Raw genomic sequence first — 21,915 nt, forward strand, 5'->3', positions numbered from 1 at the left:
TGTACTTATTTTACAGCCTGCACTTTAACAAAGTTGTTTTTGTGTTTAAATTATCTGTTTAACTGTTGTAGGATACACACTCAAGTGTGATAGCCATTTCTGTGCATTTAAAGTGATTTTTTTGATGGTATCTGCTTTATTTTCTGAAAAAAACAAACAAAAAAATATACTTGTTTTCCTGCCTTTCTAAGCTAGTATAGTCCAGTTTTCAGGTTAGTGGTGAATTCAGGGCTGGTGTTACAAGTTTCTGTGTTTGCCCATACTGGATAGAAAGACGTTTCTCTGTTCACTGTGAGAGAGGGAGCTTTGAGCAGCCTATCTGTCCCTGGAGGAGTGGTTTCAGCCCCCAGCTGTAAAACCCGCATTTGTGCAGTTTTGCGAGCCAGGCAGTGCCAGTTAGCTAGGGTATACCTATTCCCGGCTCCGCAAAGTCTGCTCTTCAATTTTTCCCTTGGAACTAGACAAACTTTCAACTTAAGCACTCAAACCATTCACTTCTCATCCCGGCACTTGCTCAAAACTCATAGCAAGCACTAATAAACCTTAGCACTAGACCCCCCCCTATACTGTAGAGAAGGACAATGCTCTCTATTTGACCTTACCAGCCAATAGTAAAACAGTCCACTGTACTAATCCAGGCATGTCCAAAGGGCAGTTTCAGGTGTACTCTCCGGTCCAACTGGTGAATCTGGGCATTTTGAGGCAATGTTGCAATTGCCTCATGTACACCGACAACCCTCTCTCCTTCCACCAAACACTAATACATGCACAAGATGCAATTATACAGCCAAACTGGAGGCTGAGCTCTCTCAACCCAAGACTGGACTAGGCAGTCAAGAGGAGAAGGAAATTACTTGCATCACACCACCAGTCTCACATAGACCTATGAAAGCAGCACTGGAAAAAAACACACATAAATACACGAAAACATACTCTGAGGCTCTAAATAAAAATTTGCAAAAGCAATAGAGACCTCCAAAGCAGACATCCAAGCAAGCTCCACCCTCCCAACACAAACCATGAAACACATACTTCACAAAACCAGATTGCCACACAATCACAGCCCTTAAGGCAAAATAACATACCCAACACACTAGTAATAGGTGACTCTATAGTCAGGCACACTGACATCCCACTCATTAGGCTGAACAAGGAGAAGGTTACTGTTAATGCCTGTCGGGTGCCAGTATCTGCCACATAACACAAGGACTCCGGTCACTCCAGAACAAGTACAAATATGACTCTGTCATTGTCCATGTTGGTGTGAATGACCTGAGTCGTACCTCCCTGGACTACATGAAAAGAGACATGGAGGAGCTCTCTGATCACATAGCCCAGGCCGGTATGACCCTAACCCTGAGTAGCATCCTGCCCTCAACAAGAATGATACCACTGTATAGAGAAAAAATTATCAATTTCAAAAATTGGCTAAGCTTCTGATGTCATTCAAAGGGGATCCAGTGTCTGTCTGCCTGGGATGACATGCTTGATAAGCCATGCTGCTTCGCTAGAGATGGCTTGCACCTGTCACCCTTAGGCTTTCGAATACTGGCCAAGGCTCTTGCCACCCCCATAGTGCCTTTTTTTAGGCAAGGCTCAAAAGACAAACCTACTGCCGTAAATAGCACAAGTAACAAAAAACTGAGGGTAATGCTATTCAATGTCAGAAGTCTAAACCTCAAAATGCACGCACTCGAGGCACTCCTCAGTATGGAGAAAATCGATTATATGTGTAGTAACAGAAACCTGGTTTAAGGCTCCAGAGAGCACCCCAGCACTACCAGGCTACAACTCATACCATACGTTTCGCCCACAAAACCCGGACCGAAATACAAAAGACAGGGGAGTATACATATTCATCAGCGATACCCACACCTCCAGGTTAGTGGCACAGCACGAAGCTTCAGAGATCATCCACGTGCAACTAACAACGGGCAAAACTGCTATTCAAATTATAGCTTGCTACAGATCACCCACCATGTCCCAGGACCCCCCACTTCGCATTCCTGGAAACACTGGGAAACATAAAGGTCCTACCAAACAACCTGATATTGGGTGATTTCAATTACCCAAACATTAACTGGGAGAACTTCTCAAGTACAAACTCCCTTGCCCAACATTTCCTAGAATTTATAAACTCAAACACCATGGATCAACTGGTCAACATCCCCACCAGAGGTGACAACATATTGGACCTGGTCATCACCAACATGGGCGACTGGTGTTCCACACCGGAGGTCATACCCTCGCTGGTTAGATCTGACCATAAACTAATCACTCTGGATATCCACATTCCGCCACCACCCCCGGTCAAATAAACCACCATGAAAAACTTTTTAAAAGCAAACTTCACATTACATAAGACTGAGGTGGGAAGTTTCAAAGCCCCCATGCTAAAGGATAATGCTGTCCAAGCTGCAAAATCCTTTACTAATGCACTCTATGGGCACCTAAAATAATGCATGGTTCATGCTATCCCAAACAAAACCAAGACTCACTCCTCCAAGAAAAGGAAACCAGTCTGGTGGACCCTTGCCATAAAAAAGCTATACAGTAGAAGGAGGAAACTAGTACAGAAAAGAGTAAAATCCCATGAAGGGAAGACATCCCTGATCAGTATCGGCAAGAAACTACGTTCCCTCATAAAATCATGCAAGGCTAGCTTCAAAAGAAAAATTGCCATGGACTCCAAAGATAACCACAAGGCATTCTTAAGCTGTGTCAAGAATCTAAGTGGCAATTCTCAGATAGATTTGCTCGGAGTTGGTGCAGAATGGCACAAAATACACTGAACCGACCGATATAGCCAACATCCTGGCAGACAGGTTCAGTGCAAACTTCACCCCCCCCTCTCACCCCACAAAGGGTCCATAACTATACCAGAAGAATGTAGTGCCCCTGAAATCACAGACACTCAAGTTAAAACAGCCCTGTCCAAAGCCAAAAACACAGCATCAATGGGACCGGACGGTGCCCTAGGCTGCGTCCTACATGAGCTCAAAGATTAACTAACCCCTCACCTAAACACACTGTTTAAACTCAGCCTCTCCACAGGCTACGTGCCCACAGTGGCGCACACCAAAGGTTATTCTGCTCCACAAAGGTTGAGCCACAATGAACCCCAGGAACTATCGCCCTATAAGCCTGACTAGCTTGGTCTGCAAAGCTATGGAGCGCATCATCATGGATCTCATTAACAGAGACACTGGGAACCTCCAAACACTGGACCCTACCCAGTTCGGCTTTAAGGACAGCGCATGCCTCCTAAACCTGGTGGACTTCTTTGAGACAGTTACCAAGGCTATAGACAAGGGAAAGGTGGTCCACACAGCCTACCTGGACATCGCAAAAACCTTCGACACTATTCCCCACTCAGGTATTATAGACAAGCTCACCAGCCTGAACATAAACCCCTACGTCAAGAGATGGGATGCCAACTGGCTCATGGACAGAACCCACATGGTAAGAGTTGCGGGAGCTAGGTCTGACTCTAAACCGGTTACAAGTGACGTTCCCCAGGGCTCAGCCCTAAGACCCCTCCTGTTCGGCATATACTTCTCAGAGGTACAGGCAAGCACAGGAGGACTATGGCTGACCAAGTTCGCAGACGACTGCAAACTAGGGGCTATAATTGACTCTCCGGTTGACACAGACATCCTCCAAAAGGGTCTCACTGAGACCGGTACCTGGTATCAAAACCATGGATCAAGCTAAATGCCAAAAAGTGCATAGTCTTCCCCTTTGGAAAAAGCAAAATACCCACAAACTACCACATAGGTGGTAGCCCCCTAAGTACGGAAGATGCAATAAGGGATCTGGGGACCCAAGTAGATAGTAACCTCTCCTTTGATAATCACATTGCCACAGTGGTTAGAAAATCCTTCTATGTGGCCCACCTTATCACAAAAGGGTTTGCATCCAGATCGAAAGAGGTCATTGTGCCCCTATACGCATCACTCATCAGACCCATCATATAGTACAATGCCCCATTTGGGATGTGATTTACAAGAAACCTGCAATAACTAGAAAGACCACAGAAGTACCTCACCAAGAACCTCACCAAGAGGATCACTGGCCTCAAGCAGATGCCCAATGCAGGTCGACTGAGGAAACTCCAGCTGTACTCGGTTACATGCCACCTACTCAGAGGTGATCTCTGCCTGACCTAGAAGGCCATGTCCAACCCAGAATTGATGGATATGCTCCACCTAAATAAAACCATATTGCCTCAAGCCACACGCTCCAGGGATCTAAACCTCACCACAACAATAAATAGGACGCGCTGGAGGGATAGATTCCTGTCCCAGAGACTTCCCATGGTCTGGAACAAGATTCCAATCTACATTAGGCAGAGCTCCTTGCTAACCCACTTCAAGAGAAACCTTGATGAGTGGGTGGGAAACAGAAAGTTTACCCTAGGGATCACTTCAATGGCTCTGCTGGACAAGAGGCACAGGGAAGTAATCTAAGGGGGCGGCGAAAGCAAACACATTCCGGCTAGGCTTATAAATGCCTTTGGGCAGATAGCCTATGAAACTATATAAATATATATATATATATATATATATATATATATATATATATATATATAGACAGAGAGAGAGAGAAAGAGGGTTTTCCAGGTTAGAACAGTTTAACAGTATTCCAGAAATTTTGGGGGTTATTGTGGGGGTTTGTTTGAGAGTTTAGACAGAATTTTTTTTGTCAAGGTTGAATTTTTTTTTTTTTTTTTTTTTTTTAAGTTGTGCAGTTCTTTATACCATTGCAAACTAAATGGAGATTTGTGTTTGTTCCAGGTTTTCCAGACATTGTCCCTCTTATGCATAGGGATACGAGTGTCATGAGTAAGCCAGGGAGCAAAGTTAGATTTAATACGAATTTTCCTGATAGGTGCTAGGGAATTAAGAGTATTTAGAAACATGGTATTAAATTTAATGACGACTTCTTCAAGGGGAAGATTATGAAGAAAAGACCAGTTAATGGTAGAGAGAATTTGGTTAAAGGATATATGGTTAAAGTTGCATAATTTATAACAGTCTTTTAAAATTGTGATTTGGACCAGAGGGGGAATTGTCACTAAATATAAGTAGGGAGGTGATCACTGAGGTAGTTGTGGAGTGCAGAAGGGTTGTGATAGCGATTGGGGTGGGAGGTGAGGATCCAGTCGAGTAATATACTAGTGTTAGTGAGTATATTTATGCGAGTGCGGTAGAGATAAGTTGAGAGAAGCCTAAAAGGTTAATACTGGAGTCTGAGGAGGCAAAAGATAGTGAAATCCATTCTATATTAACATCACCAAGTATAATGGTTTCATAAGAAATAGCTTGAGAGATACAGGAGAGGGAGTTTTCAAGAACTGGAATGTTATTTCCAGGTGGTGTGTAAATGCTAGCAATAGCTGTAGGTTTGTGATGGTTTAGTTTGCAGTTTAATATTAACATTTCTGCAGAGTGAAAATTAGGATAAGAGAATGATAGTGGGTAGAGGGTGAGATTGTCTGAGTACGTAATCGCTACACCAATAGATTGTATCTTGGGTGTAATAGTTCCTTGTCTAATATATGAGGTTTTAGCCATGTTTCGGAGATGGTGAGAATATCAGGAGAGTGGAGTGCAGTTCTGATATTTTATTAAGCATGCTTTGAATGTTGAGAGATAGAATAGTTAATGTTTTGGTAGTGGTGGTGGCAAAGGCCCTGGTGGGAGAATGAGAGGAGGAGGAGGGGCATTTTGAGGGGGTAGAGGTGTTGAGTGGGTCCAGGATTGGGGTGTATGTAACCTGAGAGAAGAAGGTTAAGTAAAACATGTATTGGGCTGGAAAGGAAGGGGTTAACGAAAAGACAGTTTGGCTTATTTTTGGATTGTAGCAAGGGTTGTGGGAAAGCTTTTATTTTAAAATGTAGAGAGCTATTGTGGTTAGAGAGAAGAGGTTGTGGGGAAAGAGTATGTAGTTAATAAATGGTTAAGTTGGTAGGGAATGGTGGGAGTTGAGTAATTGATAGAAAGGGTTTGATGGCAGGAGGCAGAGATAATGAGAGTGGTGCAGAGGATAAGATGTAGCATGAAGCACTGTAGTGTAGGAGGAGTAGGTAAGAGAAAACAGGGTTAGGTATGAGTAATAAGGAATGTATGAAAGGTCGAAGATAAGAGTTAGAGAAAGTAGTTAAGTGGGGATGTAAAAGATTGTCTGAAAAGGGTGGGAGGTATTAAAGGGTAGGAGGAATTGGTGGCTGATTGGAGGGTTTGGCAGGATGTGGGGTGTTACTGATGGGAGTGGTTTGGAGAGGGTACAGTATACATTTAAGTAAAGTGGTGATGGGTAGGAATGGGGTTAGGGTACCAGAGTGTAGCGAGGGCGAATTTAACAGGCTGATCCAAGAATGCCGAGTGCAAGGTGAGAGTAAGAAAAACTATCGGTAATCCTTGTTGTAATGTTGAGTTGGTAGTAAATGTTGGATGAAAAAAATCTAAGGGAAAACTGAGGGAAGGTAGGTGTTATAAGCACAGTAATGGACCAAATAGGTAGCAGCTTTGAAGCTAAGCCTCTATAGTTTGAGGGGAATAACTGAAACTAGCGCAGAGAAGATGGGAAGTAAGTAGAGAGAAACTGACAGGGAGTGGGACAATAGAAAGTTATGAGTGGCATGGATAGAGAGCAAGTGGGGAGAGGCGAGACAAGCTCAGTGTGCATGCTTCAGTTCAAAATAGGAGGTAAATAAAAGGCAGGTAGATTGCACAGGTAAATCACAATACATATAGACGGGCAAATGGACAAATCCTGGAACTAGTACTTAGTTATGGATCCAATAAGAGGAATGTACTTTATATACTCAAGAACTGTCCACTCAGAAAAAAAAGGTAATGGGCGAAGCCACATTAACACTTGTGACTGTTTAGTGATGCAGGGGAGTAATTTAGCTCCGTAAAGGGAAATCATGCTTGCCATAAACTCTGCCTTGTTATGTTTGGTGCATGTCTTCTCAGCATTCAGTCTCAGTTTATGGCTGGTGGTTTATGTTTTAGAGCTAATGATAGCTTTTTCTAGCATTTGTAATGGCTGTTTTCTCATCTGAGCACTGATGTGCTGTGAACATTGGGTTTCTCTTATACTGTTTGAGTTTTACCACAATACAACAAGAAATTCTTGACAGAGGTACTGTATTTGGCACTAAGCAACCATTTGGAATATTCTGTAGTCCATCCCATACCAGGTAATAGGACAGATTATTGCTACCATAGGCTTTGCCATGTCTTTGACTATGGTGATCTTTTTGTCAGTATGTCTTTAGTCTTATGAAAAATAATGCCAGGTTCTGAGAAACACAGTAGTAAATAAATTTGGTTTTATTATTCAGAAATTGCAATATGGTAAAAGAAATGCATTTAAACAATGAAGAGAAAACAAAGACGTTTTATAAAAAGTGTGAATAGAAGTTAGTATGTGGTAAAGAATGGAGCGAAGTTAGAGGACATTAATGTATAGTGGGCACATTTTATAAGATAGATTACTAGAGCAGATATTTACTAGGAATGGATATTTACTAGGAATGGAAAGTGCATTGCAGACCAGAATTGTGGGATTTTGTATGAGACTGGCACCTGGAAAGCTTCCTTAGAAAAGAAAAATGAAGTATAAAGGAAATATAAGATAATATGTGTAATGCACAAGAAGATGCTTTTAAACTTGTTTTTTTCCCTTGCATTATAAAAAAAAAGGATTTAAAAATAGGGGAAGAAAGACTGGGTAAAAGGGACATGGATAATGTTAAATTGCAAAATAAAATGAGGAATATGGAAGGGGAATTTGTCAAAGGTACAGTTTGAATAAGTATTGAATGTATGTGGAAGATTTGGTTAGGCTGATTCCAAATGTTCCTCTTTAGATTTGGATAAATGATGAAACTCCTAGATCCATTTATCCACAACCATTTTTCCCATTTTTTTACAGATGGCGTCAGGTTGTCACTTCAACAGTGGCAAACATTATGCTGAAAATAGCAGTAATGTTTAAATGTAGTTATTTTTTTCTCTTAAGAATGTTTTGGTATCTTGTATTTTAAGAAGTTAGTGATAATCACAAGATGTTTTTGATAATGTTATACTATTTATTTTGTAACTTGTGTGTTTTTCTAAAATGTACAGTTTTTCTGTGGGAAGTCAGTTTGTTACAATACTCTTTTTCTAATAACATAGGCTCTTTAGCATTTTACTGAGTTGCCACCAACTCAGACAGTGAAGGACAGCATATCATTTGATATTTGACAAGACCCTTTGAAGTGTGTGTTTTACTTTTGCCTTCCATCCCCCTTTGCTAGAGACAGCAGTTATTTTTCCAGTCTTACAAGCAAACTTCATATTTATAACTTTATAAACTTCATAGTTGTTGTAGCTTGATGGAAATGCTACCACATTGCTGAAACAATGAAAGAACTGTATATTGTGGTACATAAAAGAACTGACACTGTATGAACAGTGTCATTGGCGCAACAGGTAGCACCCTTACCTTTGGTACAGAACGCTTTGGATTCTGTTCCCACACCAGGCAGATTGATTGCTGACACTGCAGTGCAACTTTAGGGAATGCTGTACTCTGAGTGTGCCGCCTTACAAATGAGACTTTAATCCGAGGCCCCATCTGCTTGAATTGGTGGTAACTCAGGTGGATGTAAAAGATTCCACAGCACCTATCAAAAGAGTAGGGTTTTATTTATTTAAAAATATATATATATACAACACTGTAGAGTTTTTAGATTTATACAGTGTACACATTTCCATTCCATTCCGTTATTATCATAGTCATAGATAGCTTACATTTCATTGTGTTAAACTTCTGTCTTCATTATCTTATTTGACCCCCCACTCCTTTTTCCACAACTGCTATCTAATTTTTCTTAAAATTACTAGTTTCCATTTACCATTAAATGTGATTTAACGTGGCCTTTTATTCCAAATAGTCTACACAACATAACATAATATTTTTATCTGTTTTGTTAACACATTCCTTATTTTTATGGTTATAATACCCATACATAGTGATATCCGTATTTATTTCATTTATCCTTTATATTTTCAAAGAAATTGCTTTACACAATTTTTGCCACAATTTTGCAATCCTTATACATTGTAAGAAAACACGTTCTATAGTTTCTTCCTTACCACAATATTTCTAAACTCTTTAATCAATTTTTTTTATGTGGCATATTTCCCTTTCTTGGTAATTTATTAATCACTAATCTCCATAAAACATCTTGACATTCTCCTTGCTTATTACACCATGCTTTTCGTACTTTTATAGCTTTGACATTTTCATTTACTAGCTCAGCCCAAGGAGTAACATGATACTGTATCATGATGTTTTTATACTGCACTTTCCTCTCATTTTCTAGTTCATCAGTTTTCTTTTTCCATGAAAGATTTTTTTTCTTGATAACATATTACTTGATTTAAACATACTTTTCCTATTTTGAAATTTTTTAGCATATCCCAACATTACTTATATTTATTTATGGGTTCATAGATGATTACTAGGCTAACAGACCAAGAGCCATTACGAGCCTAGCCATATTTAACCAGAGTTTTCTAATGTTCAATATCTATGTGAACGAAGTTCACAGAGGTATGAGCCTATATTACGGAATCAAATAACGACTGCCTCTGTCCATGATGGACATGGGCGCCACCCCAGAAGTAAATTTGCGATTACCCATCTATTGATCTAGGTTGCTGTTGAAGAAGATCAGGGAACGGCTTTGCTTTGCATGAATCGGAAAGCTTGTTCCAGAGAAGGGGTAGTCTATGAGAGACACATCTATCTCCCCAACCTGATTTATTTATGTCAGAGCCTAAGTTGAAATCCTTGGAACGAGTGACCCTCATGCAGTTTGATTTAAAATGTGCAACATTTCCATCAGGGCCAGATCAGACTGCCCTGATGGCCAGGTACAGATCGTCCATTAGTAGTCTGTAGGAGACAAAATACAGTGATAAGGCTTTCAGTCTTTCCATGTAGAACTTGTTTCTCACCAGGAAGATGCAGGATATAAAAAAACTCTGGTGTTTCTCCAGCTATTGCAGAAGTCTGGCGAGGTACATGCAAAAGAGTGTATTGTACTCAATTATTGGTCTGATGAGGACTGAGCACAATGTGGATGCTATGCCCTTAGTTATGAGTTGATGAATTGTACCACATAGAAGGACTTCCTCACCACTGTGGACACATGGTGGTCGAACTTCAGATTACTGTCCCTCTTAGGGGGTTGCTGTCTATATTGTAATTAGCTGGGGTATTTGGTTTCCTGAAGAGAATAATTATGCATTTTTTTTCATTTAGTTTCAATCCATGGTTCTGGCACCAATCATTTGCCTGCATTAATCCTTTCTGCAGTGTATCAGTATTGGTCTGGATTCAGGGATCGCAGTCATCTGTTAACTTGGTCAGTCAAAGGATGTCTGCATTTGCCTTAACTTCTGAGAACTAAATACCAAACAGGAGAGGGCCTAGTACAGAACCCAGTGGTACGCTGATGGTGACTGGCCTCTTGGTAGAGGTGAATTCGATCACTTTGAATGTATGTGTCCTGTCGGTGAGCCATTTGACTACCCATCTTGTGACTTAGGGGTGTATGCCAAGTTGAGTGAGTTTCTGTATAATACCTGAATGGGCTATACCATTCCGTCATATGCCTTGGCCAGGTCAAGATAGGTGGTATCCACAGTCTTTCCCTCATCCATGGCCTTGGTGACCTTCTAAAAGAGGTTAACCAGATTTAACAGACATGATCTACCCCTCACAAATCCAAACTGGGTTGGATGCAGAGTCTGGAGATTGCCTGTGTCCATGATGATTTCTTTCCCTGGCCTTACAAATGAGGCTGTTCATGCGAGTTAGGCTTATGGGCCTGTAATTCCCTGGGTTGGTTGATGGTCCCCCCTTGTGCAGATGGGTGACTGTTGCTGTCCTCCATTCTGGCAGAACCTAGCTTTTTTGGAGATTGTAGTTAATTTCAAGTGGGTCTACTGCATCATACTTTAAGTTATTTAAAAGGCAACCTGGGATGTTAAGGCCCGTTGGTGCCATGTTTGTTTAGCTTTAGAGGGATCGTAGATGACCTGCTGTCTTGACATAATAGGCTGTGGAATTGTGGCAGGTCTGCTCTTGGGGGGGAGGTTGACCACTGGAGATGGGGATGAAGTTTGATCTAAATCTGTCAACTAGCAGGTTGGCTATTTCTTCTGGTTGATTGATTATGCATGGTGCCATCTAGAAGTAGTTCTGCACATAGCTGGGTATTGCCCTTAAGATTTTGGACGTAGTTAAAAAAATGCTTTATTTTCCTTGGCTAGTGTTAAAGTACAAATTAAATAACAAAAAATATTTACCTTTTGACTCGGTCAAGAATGTCATTTCAGGATTGGGAAGACTGCCTGCTAAACTCTTCAGAATCAGTCTAAAAAAACAAAGAAAAAACACTCCATATGTGTGTGTGTGTATATATATATATATATATATATATATATATATATATATATATATATATATATGTATTTAATGTGCGCGCGCACACAAACACACACAGACACACACACATTTTTTTATCAGCTGCATGCATGCAGAACTTTGACATTATATTGTTTTTAACAAAACAGTACATTTTAAATTAATTTTGCTCCTCTTGATTCTCGCTTACAGCTTCACGTGGACACTTCACAAATATGCATTTCAAAACATAAGCCACCTATGTTAAACTTTATTGTCCATTGGCCTTGTAATGTTTAGTACCAGTCCACACTATCTCACAGAAAGCCTTGCAAAGATTCACTCCCCAGCATGAGAAGGCCAGAGTGTAACTGTTGATTAATCTGTTTTCCATAGATGCCTGTCGCAATTCATTAACTTTCTGAAACTAGACTTTCCAACATAACATAACACAGCATCCCTTAACTCCTTCAGCACTTACTTTGCCTTCAGTTATCTCTCTGGACACCGTAGTTTGCTAAGAGAGAATGCAGTTGTAAGGCACATAAAAATATAAGGCTGCTATTTATTTGAAAATAAATCTTGTATAATTACACATCTGTTTTACAACTTTCACTTGACATAAACTTACCACAAACATTTTATTTGACTCGTTTGTGAATAAACTACAAGTTAATGTGTATTTAGTGAAGAATAAACATGAGACATAATATTTTTCAATAACACTAGGGAAGCTATTTTTAATTCATAATTTGCTTTTGACGACTTGATCACTCATTTATTTGTTTAGACTAGTGAGGAATTTTGTCTTCTGCTCAGCCTGTTCCTGCTTATTTTTGGACAATAGTTTCTTTCTTGCATGTTTATCCCAGGGGTCCACCAGGGTGGCTTATTTTTCTGGCAAGACCTGGGTTTAATCTGGTCTGGTACTGCCAATTCTATACAACTGCTTAAGTGGCTATACAGGGGATTGGTGTACACCTCCTAGGATCATAGGAAGTTACTAGGCTAATGGCCGTAGGGCCCTTACAAGCCTAACCAAGTTCTGCCCTTGTTTCCACGATCAGCACCTATTGCCCATGTCCAAGAGAGATAGGTGAAAGCCACAGGGTGAATTTATGGCTACCCATCCAATCGGCCAAATTGCGCTTGAAAAGGGCCAAAGAGGTGTTCTGCTTGACATGAATTTGGAGTTTGTTCCACAGGTGTGGTATCCGCTGGGAGACTAACCTGTCCCTCCAGCAGGTTTTATTGATGTCACCTACCAGGTTAAGGTCTTTAGAGCGAGTAACCTGTGAGCCATTGGACTTAGGGATATGCATCATTTCCAATAAAGCAGAAATCAGAGATTGCCTTATACACAAGGCAGAGATTGCCTCTGAGTAGTCTGTATGAAACAGAATAAAGTGACAGTGATTTCAGATGATCCACATAGGACAGATGCTGAATACCTTGAATGCTCCTTGTGAAGAACTTTTGTGGTCTCTCCAATTGCTGCATATGCCTGGAAAGGTACATCCCAAAAGGGGTGTTGCACTCAATTATTGGCCTGATGAGGGAAGAGTACAGGGGGGTTATAATTTATTTTTTTGTCTGGAGGCAATGTCTTTATTTATGAATTGAGCGATATAGAATGCCCTTCTTGCGACTGTGGGAGGCATGGTGATCAAAGTTAAGGTTGCTGTCAACCTGTGTGCCTAGGTCTCTCACAACTGTGTGCATATTTAGGGTGTTTCTATTGATGTGGAACATTGCTTTTACCGAAAGGGATGCTAATACATTTTTTTTGCATTGACTTTAAGGCTATGGCTTTGGCAGTAATCATTTGTTTGTGTAAGACCCTGTTGTAGGATGTTGACATAATTTGGGGTTTCTGTGAACACTCCCAGTTTGCAGTAGTCATCAGACTTTTTCAGCCACAGACCTTTAATTTTTGCTTGTACTTTAGAGAAATGGATTCCTAACAATAGTGGTCTCAGGACTTGATCCCTGTGGAATATCACTAGTTACGAGTCTGCTGTTGGAGGTGGATTCCCCTATTTTGAGTGTGTGGGTTCTATTGGTGAGCTAGTTAGCGACCCACCTAACAATATAAAGGTTGATACCTAGCTAGGTGAGTTTGTCAATAATGCCCAAGTGGGGAATAGTGTCAAAAGCCTTGGCCTAGTCCTGATTAGGGTGTATGCATAGTTTCCCCTTGTCCAGGCCTCTGGTGACTGTCTCAAAGAAGTGCACCAGGTTTAACAGGCATAATCTCCCTTTGACAAATCCAATCTGAGTAGGGTCAAGTGTTTGGAGATTACCTATCTCTTTGTTGATAAGGTCCATGATGAGTTGCTCCACGGCCTTACAGATAAGGCTAGTAGGTCTGTAGTTCCCAGGGTCAGTGGAAGCACAACCCTTGTGCAAGGGGATAATGGTGGCCATTTCCCATTCATCTGGGAAGAAGACTGTGCTTAGACTATGATTGAAAAGAGTATCAAATGGTGGTGGTGCTAATTCTTGTTGGAGCCCATGTAGGATGCAGCCGGGAATGTTATGAGGTTCCATATGTGCTGTGTTTTTTGCCTTAGAGAAGGTATTTACGACCTGCTCTCTTGAGATGCAAGGTGAAGGGGCAGATGGAAGGAATTTCATGGGGTATGTGTGGCAGGGACAGGGGAGTGAAGTTTTCACAGAACCTGTTGGCTAACATATGTGGTATCATTAACTACCAGTTTGGCGCAAATCTGGGTATTACCTTTTAGGCTACGGATGTAACTAAAGAACACCTTATGGTTGTCCTTAGTTGAGTGCACTGATTTGGAATTGTAGTTTGCTTTGGAGGACTTCTGCATGAAGTCTTATTTGCTTGTTTAAACTGAGGAGGGAGTGTTTCCAGTTTAGGGCACACTCCCTCTTAATTTTAGACAACAATTTCTTCCTGTTATTGTGAAGCCTGTTAATGGCATTTGTCCACTAGGCAGGTTTGCTCTTCCTTAAAGAGCTTGTTTTGGTCCTATCAGTACGGCCGCGTCAATGCAGTTTTACAGGTGTTTATAAAAAGCATTAGTGTAGGACTCAGCCCAGTTACCAGTTACATCTGGGGGGAGGTGCAGTAAAGCTATTTATACCCTCTCTCAGAAGAATATAATCTGCTTTGGAGAAGTTTTTTAGTTTAGTTGCTGGGGTTCTGATGTGCTAGTTACTTCGAATAAGTTTGATTTGTGGTCACATCTGACAGTGGAAGACCTCACAGTGGGAGTGCTAGTGCGGTCCCCCATATTGATAAGCACCAGATCCAAGATATTGCTGTCCCTAGTTGGTGTGTCCACTGGATGGTCCAGGGCATTGGTGTTAATGAACTTGAACCTTTGGGCAAGTGAGTTTCAGCATGAATAATTTATCCAGTCAATGGATGGGTAATTAAAATCACCCAGAACCATGATGTTTGGATATATCTTGATGGATTCCATTAGATCCAAGTAGGCATATTGGGTGTCTTGATTCATGGAGGGGGTCCTAGCTGGCAGTGACTTGACTAGGTGTCCTACCAACAGTTAGTTGCACCTGAAGTGTCTCCGGGTAACAATACGGTTTAATCAATCTGGAGGTGTATTTAGCTTTAATAAATATTAATTCACTGCCTCCTTTAGTTTTTCACGCCTTCCATTCGTGGTCTGAACATGTGGTAGGAGGTGTAACCTGGTATGGCTGGGGTGCTCTCCACTGCCTTGAACCATGTCTTCGTGACTGCACAGATGTAGGCATCTTCCAAGGTGAGCACTGCTTCCAGTGAGTGCAGTTTCCTGCTAAGACTCCTAGTGTTTAGCAGCATAAACTTGAGGTTGTTTTTTGATGAAATTTTTACATAGGGAATTTTGTTCCTATGCTGTTGCCTAACAAAGGCACTATGGGGGGGGGGGGTGGCAAGAGCCTTTGCCAGTAGCCGAAATCCCAGGGGTGACAGATGAAGACTATCTCTGGCAAAGCATTAAGGTCTGTTGATCATGTCATCCCAGGCTGACAGAAACTGGATCCTCTTAGAATGACACTAGAAACTAAGCCAATTATTGAAGTCAGTGATTTTCTGTTTATATTGTGGTATCATCCTAGGCAAGGGTAATATGCTGCTCGAGGCTAGTGACATACCTGCCTGTGACAAACAAGAGAGCTCAGTCATGTCTCTCCTCATGTAGTCCAGGGAGATGTGTCTTCAAGTCATTCATATCAACATGTAATATGACCAAATCATAAAGGTACTTGTTGTTGAGAAAGACAGATGACTTTCACTTTCTCCTTGTTCAGGCTGGTGAGGGGGATGTCTGCGTCTCAATGTAGTCTCTCCTATGACTAAGATATTTGGAGTAGATGTGCATTACCTTATGGGCTTTGATGGTGAGACACTTGTGTTTGTGTTATTATGTGTATTGTGTATTTAGGTGTTTGGTTGGTTTAGTATGTATGCGTTTTGGAGGTCTCTGGTGTTTTAGGCAGATTTTTTGTGAATACCTCTGCATATGTTGGTCTATGTGTATGTGGGTTTGGGCATTATGTGCTGTGGTTGTTTGCTTTGCTATGTGTATATGTTGTTTCTGAAGGCAGACTTTGAGAGGCCTCTGAGTTTTTGGTAAGTTACTAGTGAGTACCTCTGCATATGTGAGTTTGTGTCAAATCCTTGTACTAACTTTTCATTTTATCATTTATCCTAAATAAAACTTTTTACAAATTCAAAGGAGCAATATAAACAATTGGGTTTATTAATCCTAAACCTCCATCTTCCCCTGTCCATGTATAAGACTCCTCTCTTCACTGGATTCAATTTTGAATCCCATATAAAAGAAAATAAATACTTGTAGTATTTATTTTTTCATAGATTATTGGCAACATACAGACGCTAGCTAAATTTGCAATCTTTTCTAGTACAACTGAATTAATCGAATAAACCTTTTTATTAAACAATAGCTTGTATGTTTTCCAAAAATAACAAAGCTTATTTCACCTAGTATCCTATTCCATTGTTCTTCACATACATTTTAACCCCAAATCTTATTCCTATCACAGAGATTTCTTTCATTGAGAAAGGTGGTACTCCTATCTTCACCATATCACCCAGTCCTTTACTTTTTTCTTTATTTAAAGTAGTGTCTATTAAATTTAAACATTGCTGTATATAATGTAACTTCTTTCATCCAGACTTTTTCTTGTAATTAATATATCATTTGCATAAGTGAACATGGCTGGAACTTTTATTCTTTCATCATTAATACAAGGAGCACCTCTCATGTGCAAATTTGCATCTCTAATACATTAATAACTAATGCAAATAATGTACTGCTCATAGGACATCCCTTGATTAACCATCCATTCACTAAAATTCTTTAGTTCTGTTATATGCAGAACAACATGCGTTCTTAATTTTCATACTAATGTTATACGCTTCCATAATTCTCTAAAGACGTTCATGTTGCACTGTATCCAAAACTTTAAATCTCCTGTCACGATCTTGGTCTCATCAGTCCTGTTTATAATATTATCCACAATTTCCCTTGCTATGTATAATGTATCCTGACATCCTTTTCCCCTTTAAATTATATATGCTATCTTACATAATACTTTTCATTTTATTTTCCATTCTGTTCTGAATAATTTTCATAATCTTATTTGCATTGTTCAGTGCTACAGGTCTCCAATTTTTATTTTCATCTTCCTTTTTCCATACAAATGAAAAAAAATGCAACTGCATAAATCTTTATATGTAAAGCCTTCATTTAACCACTCATTCATAGGTTCATAGGTAGGTACTAGACTATTGGCCTTAGGGCCTATGTAAGCCTAGCCAAATGGTACCCTGGCTTTTGCCACCCAAGAAAATTATTTTCTTGTGCCCCTGTCAAGCAGAGCCACAGAAGTGATCCCCTGGTGAATTTTCCGTCTCCCATCCAATCATCAAGATTTTTCTTGAAGAGTGCTAATTAGGAGCTTTGTTTGATATAGATAGGTAGTTTGTTCCAGAGTATGGGAAGTCTCTGGGACAGGAATCTATCCCTCCAACATGTTCTGTTTATTGTGGTGACTAGGTTTAGGTCCCTAGAGCGTGTAGCTCGGAGGGATTGAGATTTCTTTAAGTGGAGCATTTCCAACAGCTCTGGGTTTGACATAGCTTTGTATGTTAGGCAGAGATCGCCTCCGAGTAGGTGATATGTAACAGAGTAAAGCTGGAGTTTTTTTAGACTGTCTGCATAGGGCATCTGTTTGAGGCTGGTAATCCTCTTTGTGAGGTATTTCTGCGGCCTTTCCAGTTGTTGTAGATGTCTTGTGAGGTACATACCAAAAGGGGCGTTGTACTCTATAATGGGTCTAATGAGTGATGGGTAGAGGGGAACAATGACCTCTTTCTTTCCTGGATAAGAAACCTTTTGTGATGAGGTGTGCCATGTAGAAGGATTTTCTGACTACTGTATGATTATCAAAGGAGAGACTACTGTCCACCTGTGTCCCAAGGTCTCTTATCACACTTTCAGTGTTAAGTAGACTATTGCCTATGTGGTAGTTCATGGGTACAGAGTTTTTACCAAAAGGGATGACAATGCACTTTTTGGCATTGAGCTTGAGGCCATGGCTTTGACACCTGGCATCTGTCTCAGTGAGGCCCTTTTGTAGGATGTCCACATCGTTAGGAGTTTTGATTATGGCTCCTAGTTTGCAGTCATCTGCGAACTTTGTTAGCCAAAGACCTTTTGTGTTAGCCTGTACTTCAGGGAAGTAGGTACCAAATAGGAGAGGGCCCAGGACTGAACTCTGTGGTACTCCACTTGTCACTGGTCTGAAGTTGGATTTAGAGTCTGCTACTTTCACAGTGTGGGTTCTGTCAGTGAGCCACTTGGCAACCCATCATGTGACATAGGGATTTATACCTAGTTTGGTGAGTTTTCTATAATTCCAGAGTGGAGGATGGTGTCGAAAGCCTTGGCGAGATCTTGATAGGCTGTGTGTACCACCTTACCCTCATGTACGGCTTTGGTGACCATTTCAAAGAAGTCTATCAGGTTTAGGAGACATGATCTGCCTTTTCCAAACCCGAACTGGGTAGGGTCCAGAGTTTGGAGATTACCAATGTCATTATTTATAAGTTCCATGATAATATGTTCCATAGTCTTGCAGACCAGGCTCGTCAGGCTGATGGGGCGGTAGTTCCCAGGGTCTGTGGTGGCTCCCCCTTTGTGGAGTGGGATAACCGTTGCTGTGCTTCATTCAGTGGGCACAAAGCCTGAAGTGAGGCTATGATTGAACATGGTTCTTAGGTGTGGTGCCAGTTTGTTCTGTAGTTCATGTAGAACACAGCCTGGGATGTTGTCAGGTCCCATGGATTCTGTGTTTAAGAAGTATTTTTTTCTGGTAATCCATTAAATTCTTATAAAATTGGTATCCTGTTCAATCTGATCCTGAAACTGACTGTAAATTAATTTGTCTAAGTACCTTATCTGATTCATATAAGGATACCTTATTTTCTTCTGTCATTTTTTAACATGCCTTTCTTTTTTTGTACAATCTATCTTGAAACATTTTATTTACATAATTTATTATGAAATTCATAATTTATTCATCTTCTTACCTCTCCTTTATCATCTTTCATTTCTCTCATTATACTAGTATTCTCTTTAACTGTGATACTCAAATAATCTGATACCGCTTCTTTTTTTACCTTAAGTAATATCTTTGCGTAACTAAAACTTGCTAAATTTTTTCGACTCTTTTCATAAATTCAACATTCTGTCATGTAATATTCTCTGTTGTTCCTTTCCAAATCCTTTAAAGCATCCATACACATCATTTTATTTGTTATTTTTTCCACTTGTCTTACATCTGACCGCCTTTCTTTAAAAAAAAAAATTGTTTTATGTTTTTCCTTCAAAGCTAGCCATCAGTCAGACCAGTGTTTTAACGCACTCTGAGAGCACAATTATTTTTTTCCATCCCATAGTTTCTCATTTATTCTTTTTATTCCTTTTCCTAAACTGATATAATCCTTATTTTATTGTATTTGTATCCATATGGCTGAGTGATCTGAAAAACCTGTTTGTCTCTTAGCTATATTTAAACCGTGTGATACAATAAAATAATCTATTTCTCTCTTGTATATACCTCAACTATATGTCCACAAGTTATTCCAAATCTTTAAACTGCCGCATTTTATGACTACAATTTTTTATCTGATTTCTTATATTCCTGTTTTTTACCTCTCAAATCACGATTAAAACCTCCTGTTAATATTATATTCATATTACTTACCACATAATCCAAAATTTTATTAAATAAATTTTCCCTTTCTTTACTTGTAACTTAGATATATCTGATTATGCCATCTCAGATGTACAATAGTTAACAATGACAATGATGGGAAGATTATGTTCAGTGTTTTCACTGACTTTCTACAAAATACAACTATGCCTGAACATAGTTTCCTTCCTAGATTCTGTATTGTACCTCCGACTCAAAGTTTCTTTGTTTGTGATCTATATCCTTGCGTCAAAACTCTTACGTATTCCAGTATCATTACATCAACATCACACTTACTACACCAGTTTAGGATGCTATTCTGCTTGTATTTTTGATCATATTTACATTTACTGAAAGCACTCTAACGTCATTATGTCTCTGTTGGAGCTTACCAGAAATTATGTAAATTTGAAGTATTTATCTCATTTGCATTATCCATTTCCTTTCTTTTTCTCTTTTATACTCATCTCTTTAAACATTCTTTTTATGTCTCTTACTCTTTTACCAATAGAAGTCTTTTTACTTTTCACTATTTTCCAGTTTATATCTTCCTCATCACTTATTTCAGAACCTTCTTCTGTGTTATCTTCTGTTTCATTTTTCTCTTTATCCTTATCTTTACTCTAATTTTGCTTCCCTAATTTCTTTGTTATTGGGACTTTCTTCTCTTCATATACTATCCTCATTTTGTTTCCTCCTTCTTCATTTTTCTCTAAATTACAATCCATCCATAATTGCCTAATTTTGTTACATTTATAACATTTCAGTTCACACTTTTTTGCATCATGACCTGTTTCCCCCACAAATATATTTCCTCTTATCAAATGAACACATTTTCTGTTTTTCCCAATATTTTACAACACTTCTGTTGCCCTCTGCATTTGTTATATTAGGGATGTGAACATTTTTTTATTTATCCATTTTCAGTACGATGTGCAGTCCTATCCCCAGTCCATAATCCTCTGTTGTCATAAACTTTGCTAATATCCATAACTTCTTTACAAAGTCTGCTTAAATATCTCTCTCAGTTCTCTTTTTCACTTCAATTTGAAATTGAAAATGTATTTTCTTTTTTGTTTCTCTTGTGAAATGATTTAACCACATAAGATTCCCACAAATTAAAGTTCTTTTTTCTTCTTGTACTCCCCCAAAAAGTTTCCAGAACAGAACCTGTCTCAAAAATAATGTCAAAAATGTCTCTCTATGAATAAGAATAAAACCATTTACCTCCTGAGCCTTCACTCCCAATGGAACCATTAAGTTATCCCAAATATCATAACTGTCCATTTCTTTTTCTTCTTTGTTCTGCATTTTCAATATGAATTTCATTTAATTATTAACATTTCCTTTCCTCTGTTCATCTCTCATCACTTTCCCTGCAGTTTCTTCAACAATCTCTGAATATAATTTCTTTGTCTGGCAATCTTCTTTCAAAATAGATTTCAATTCCTCCTATTGAATTTTGTCCATAATTTCACCCTGCTAAACATCTTTTCTGCACTCTGGCTCACTCTGCAACAACAGTTCATCCAAAGTATCATTGCACAACCCTCCCAACTAGAGGGTTGTATTACCACATCCACCATTGTTTTGAATGTTTGCTTCTGATGAAACAAACAAATTCTGCTGAAACGGCTCCTCAGAATCTTGTAGAGCTTCAAACACTGCACAAATGTTTGCCTCTGTGTTATCTGCCATCTTAGATTTAATTGAGTGCTGCCACTGCGCTTGAAATGGAACAAGCATTCTCCTGATGAGTTGGGGAAGTTACCCAATGCCCTGGTCATATTTGCCCTAGTAGTATAAATACCACCTTGGGTCTCCCCTGAAAAGAATAAACTAGTTCAGTGCGACTAACCCAGTCAACAAAGGATATATAAAAAAAAAAAAAGTGAGTTCTGAGTGTTTCCTTAATCCTGACTGAAGAACACTCTTCATGGGCCAAAAGGGCATGCACACCCTCCATTTTGTAGCTTGAGATTTTTAAGAAGGGCCACTTGTTAGAACATGGAAGGATATAGCAAAGTTTTCCACCCTTTACAGAGAACTCCTTTAAAGATTGCTTAATTGAGTGCTTTCATAGCTGGCATTTATGTAAGTTGTTTGTTTACTTAACTCATGGTGTTTTTATTCCATTGACTTTCCTGAAAAAAAATAAACTTCCTAGTTTGATCACTTGTC

The 21,915-nt window shown here is 39.6% G+C and overlaps 1 protein-coding gene across 1 annotated transcript in view; it reads left to right on the forward strand.

The window, feature by feature from the left end:
• POLA2 (DNA polymerase alpha 2, accessory subunit) overlaps positions 1 to 21,915 on the forward strand; it is a 633,383-nt gene that overhangs the window by 201,553 nt on the left and 409,915 nt on the right. The gene's annotated exons all lie outside the window — the stretch shown is intronic.

This window comes from Protopterus annectens, chromosome 6.part1, assembly GCF_019279795.1.
Source record: "Protopterus annectens isolate FY-2018-M chromosome 6.part1, PAN1.0, whole genome shotgun sequence".
Classification (NCBI taxonomy): Eukaryota; Metazoa; Chordata; order Ceratodontiformes; family Protopteridae; genus Protopterus; species Protopterus annectens.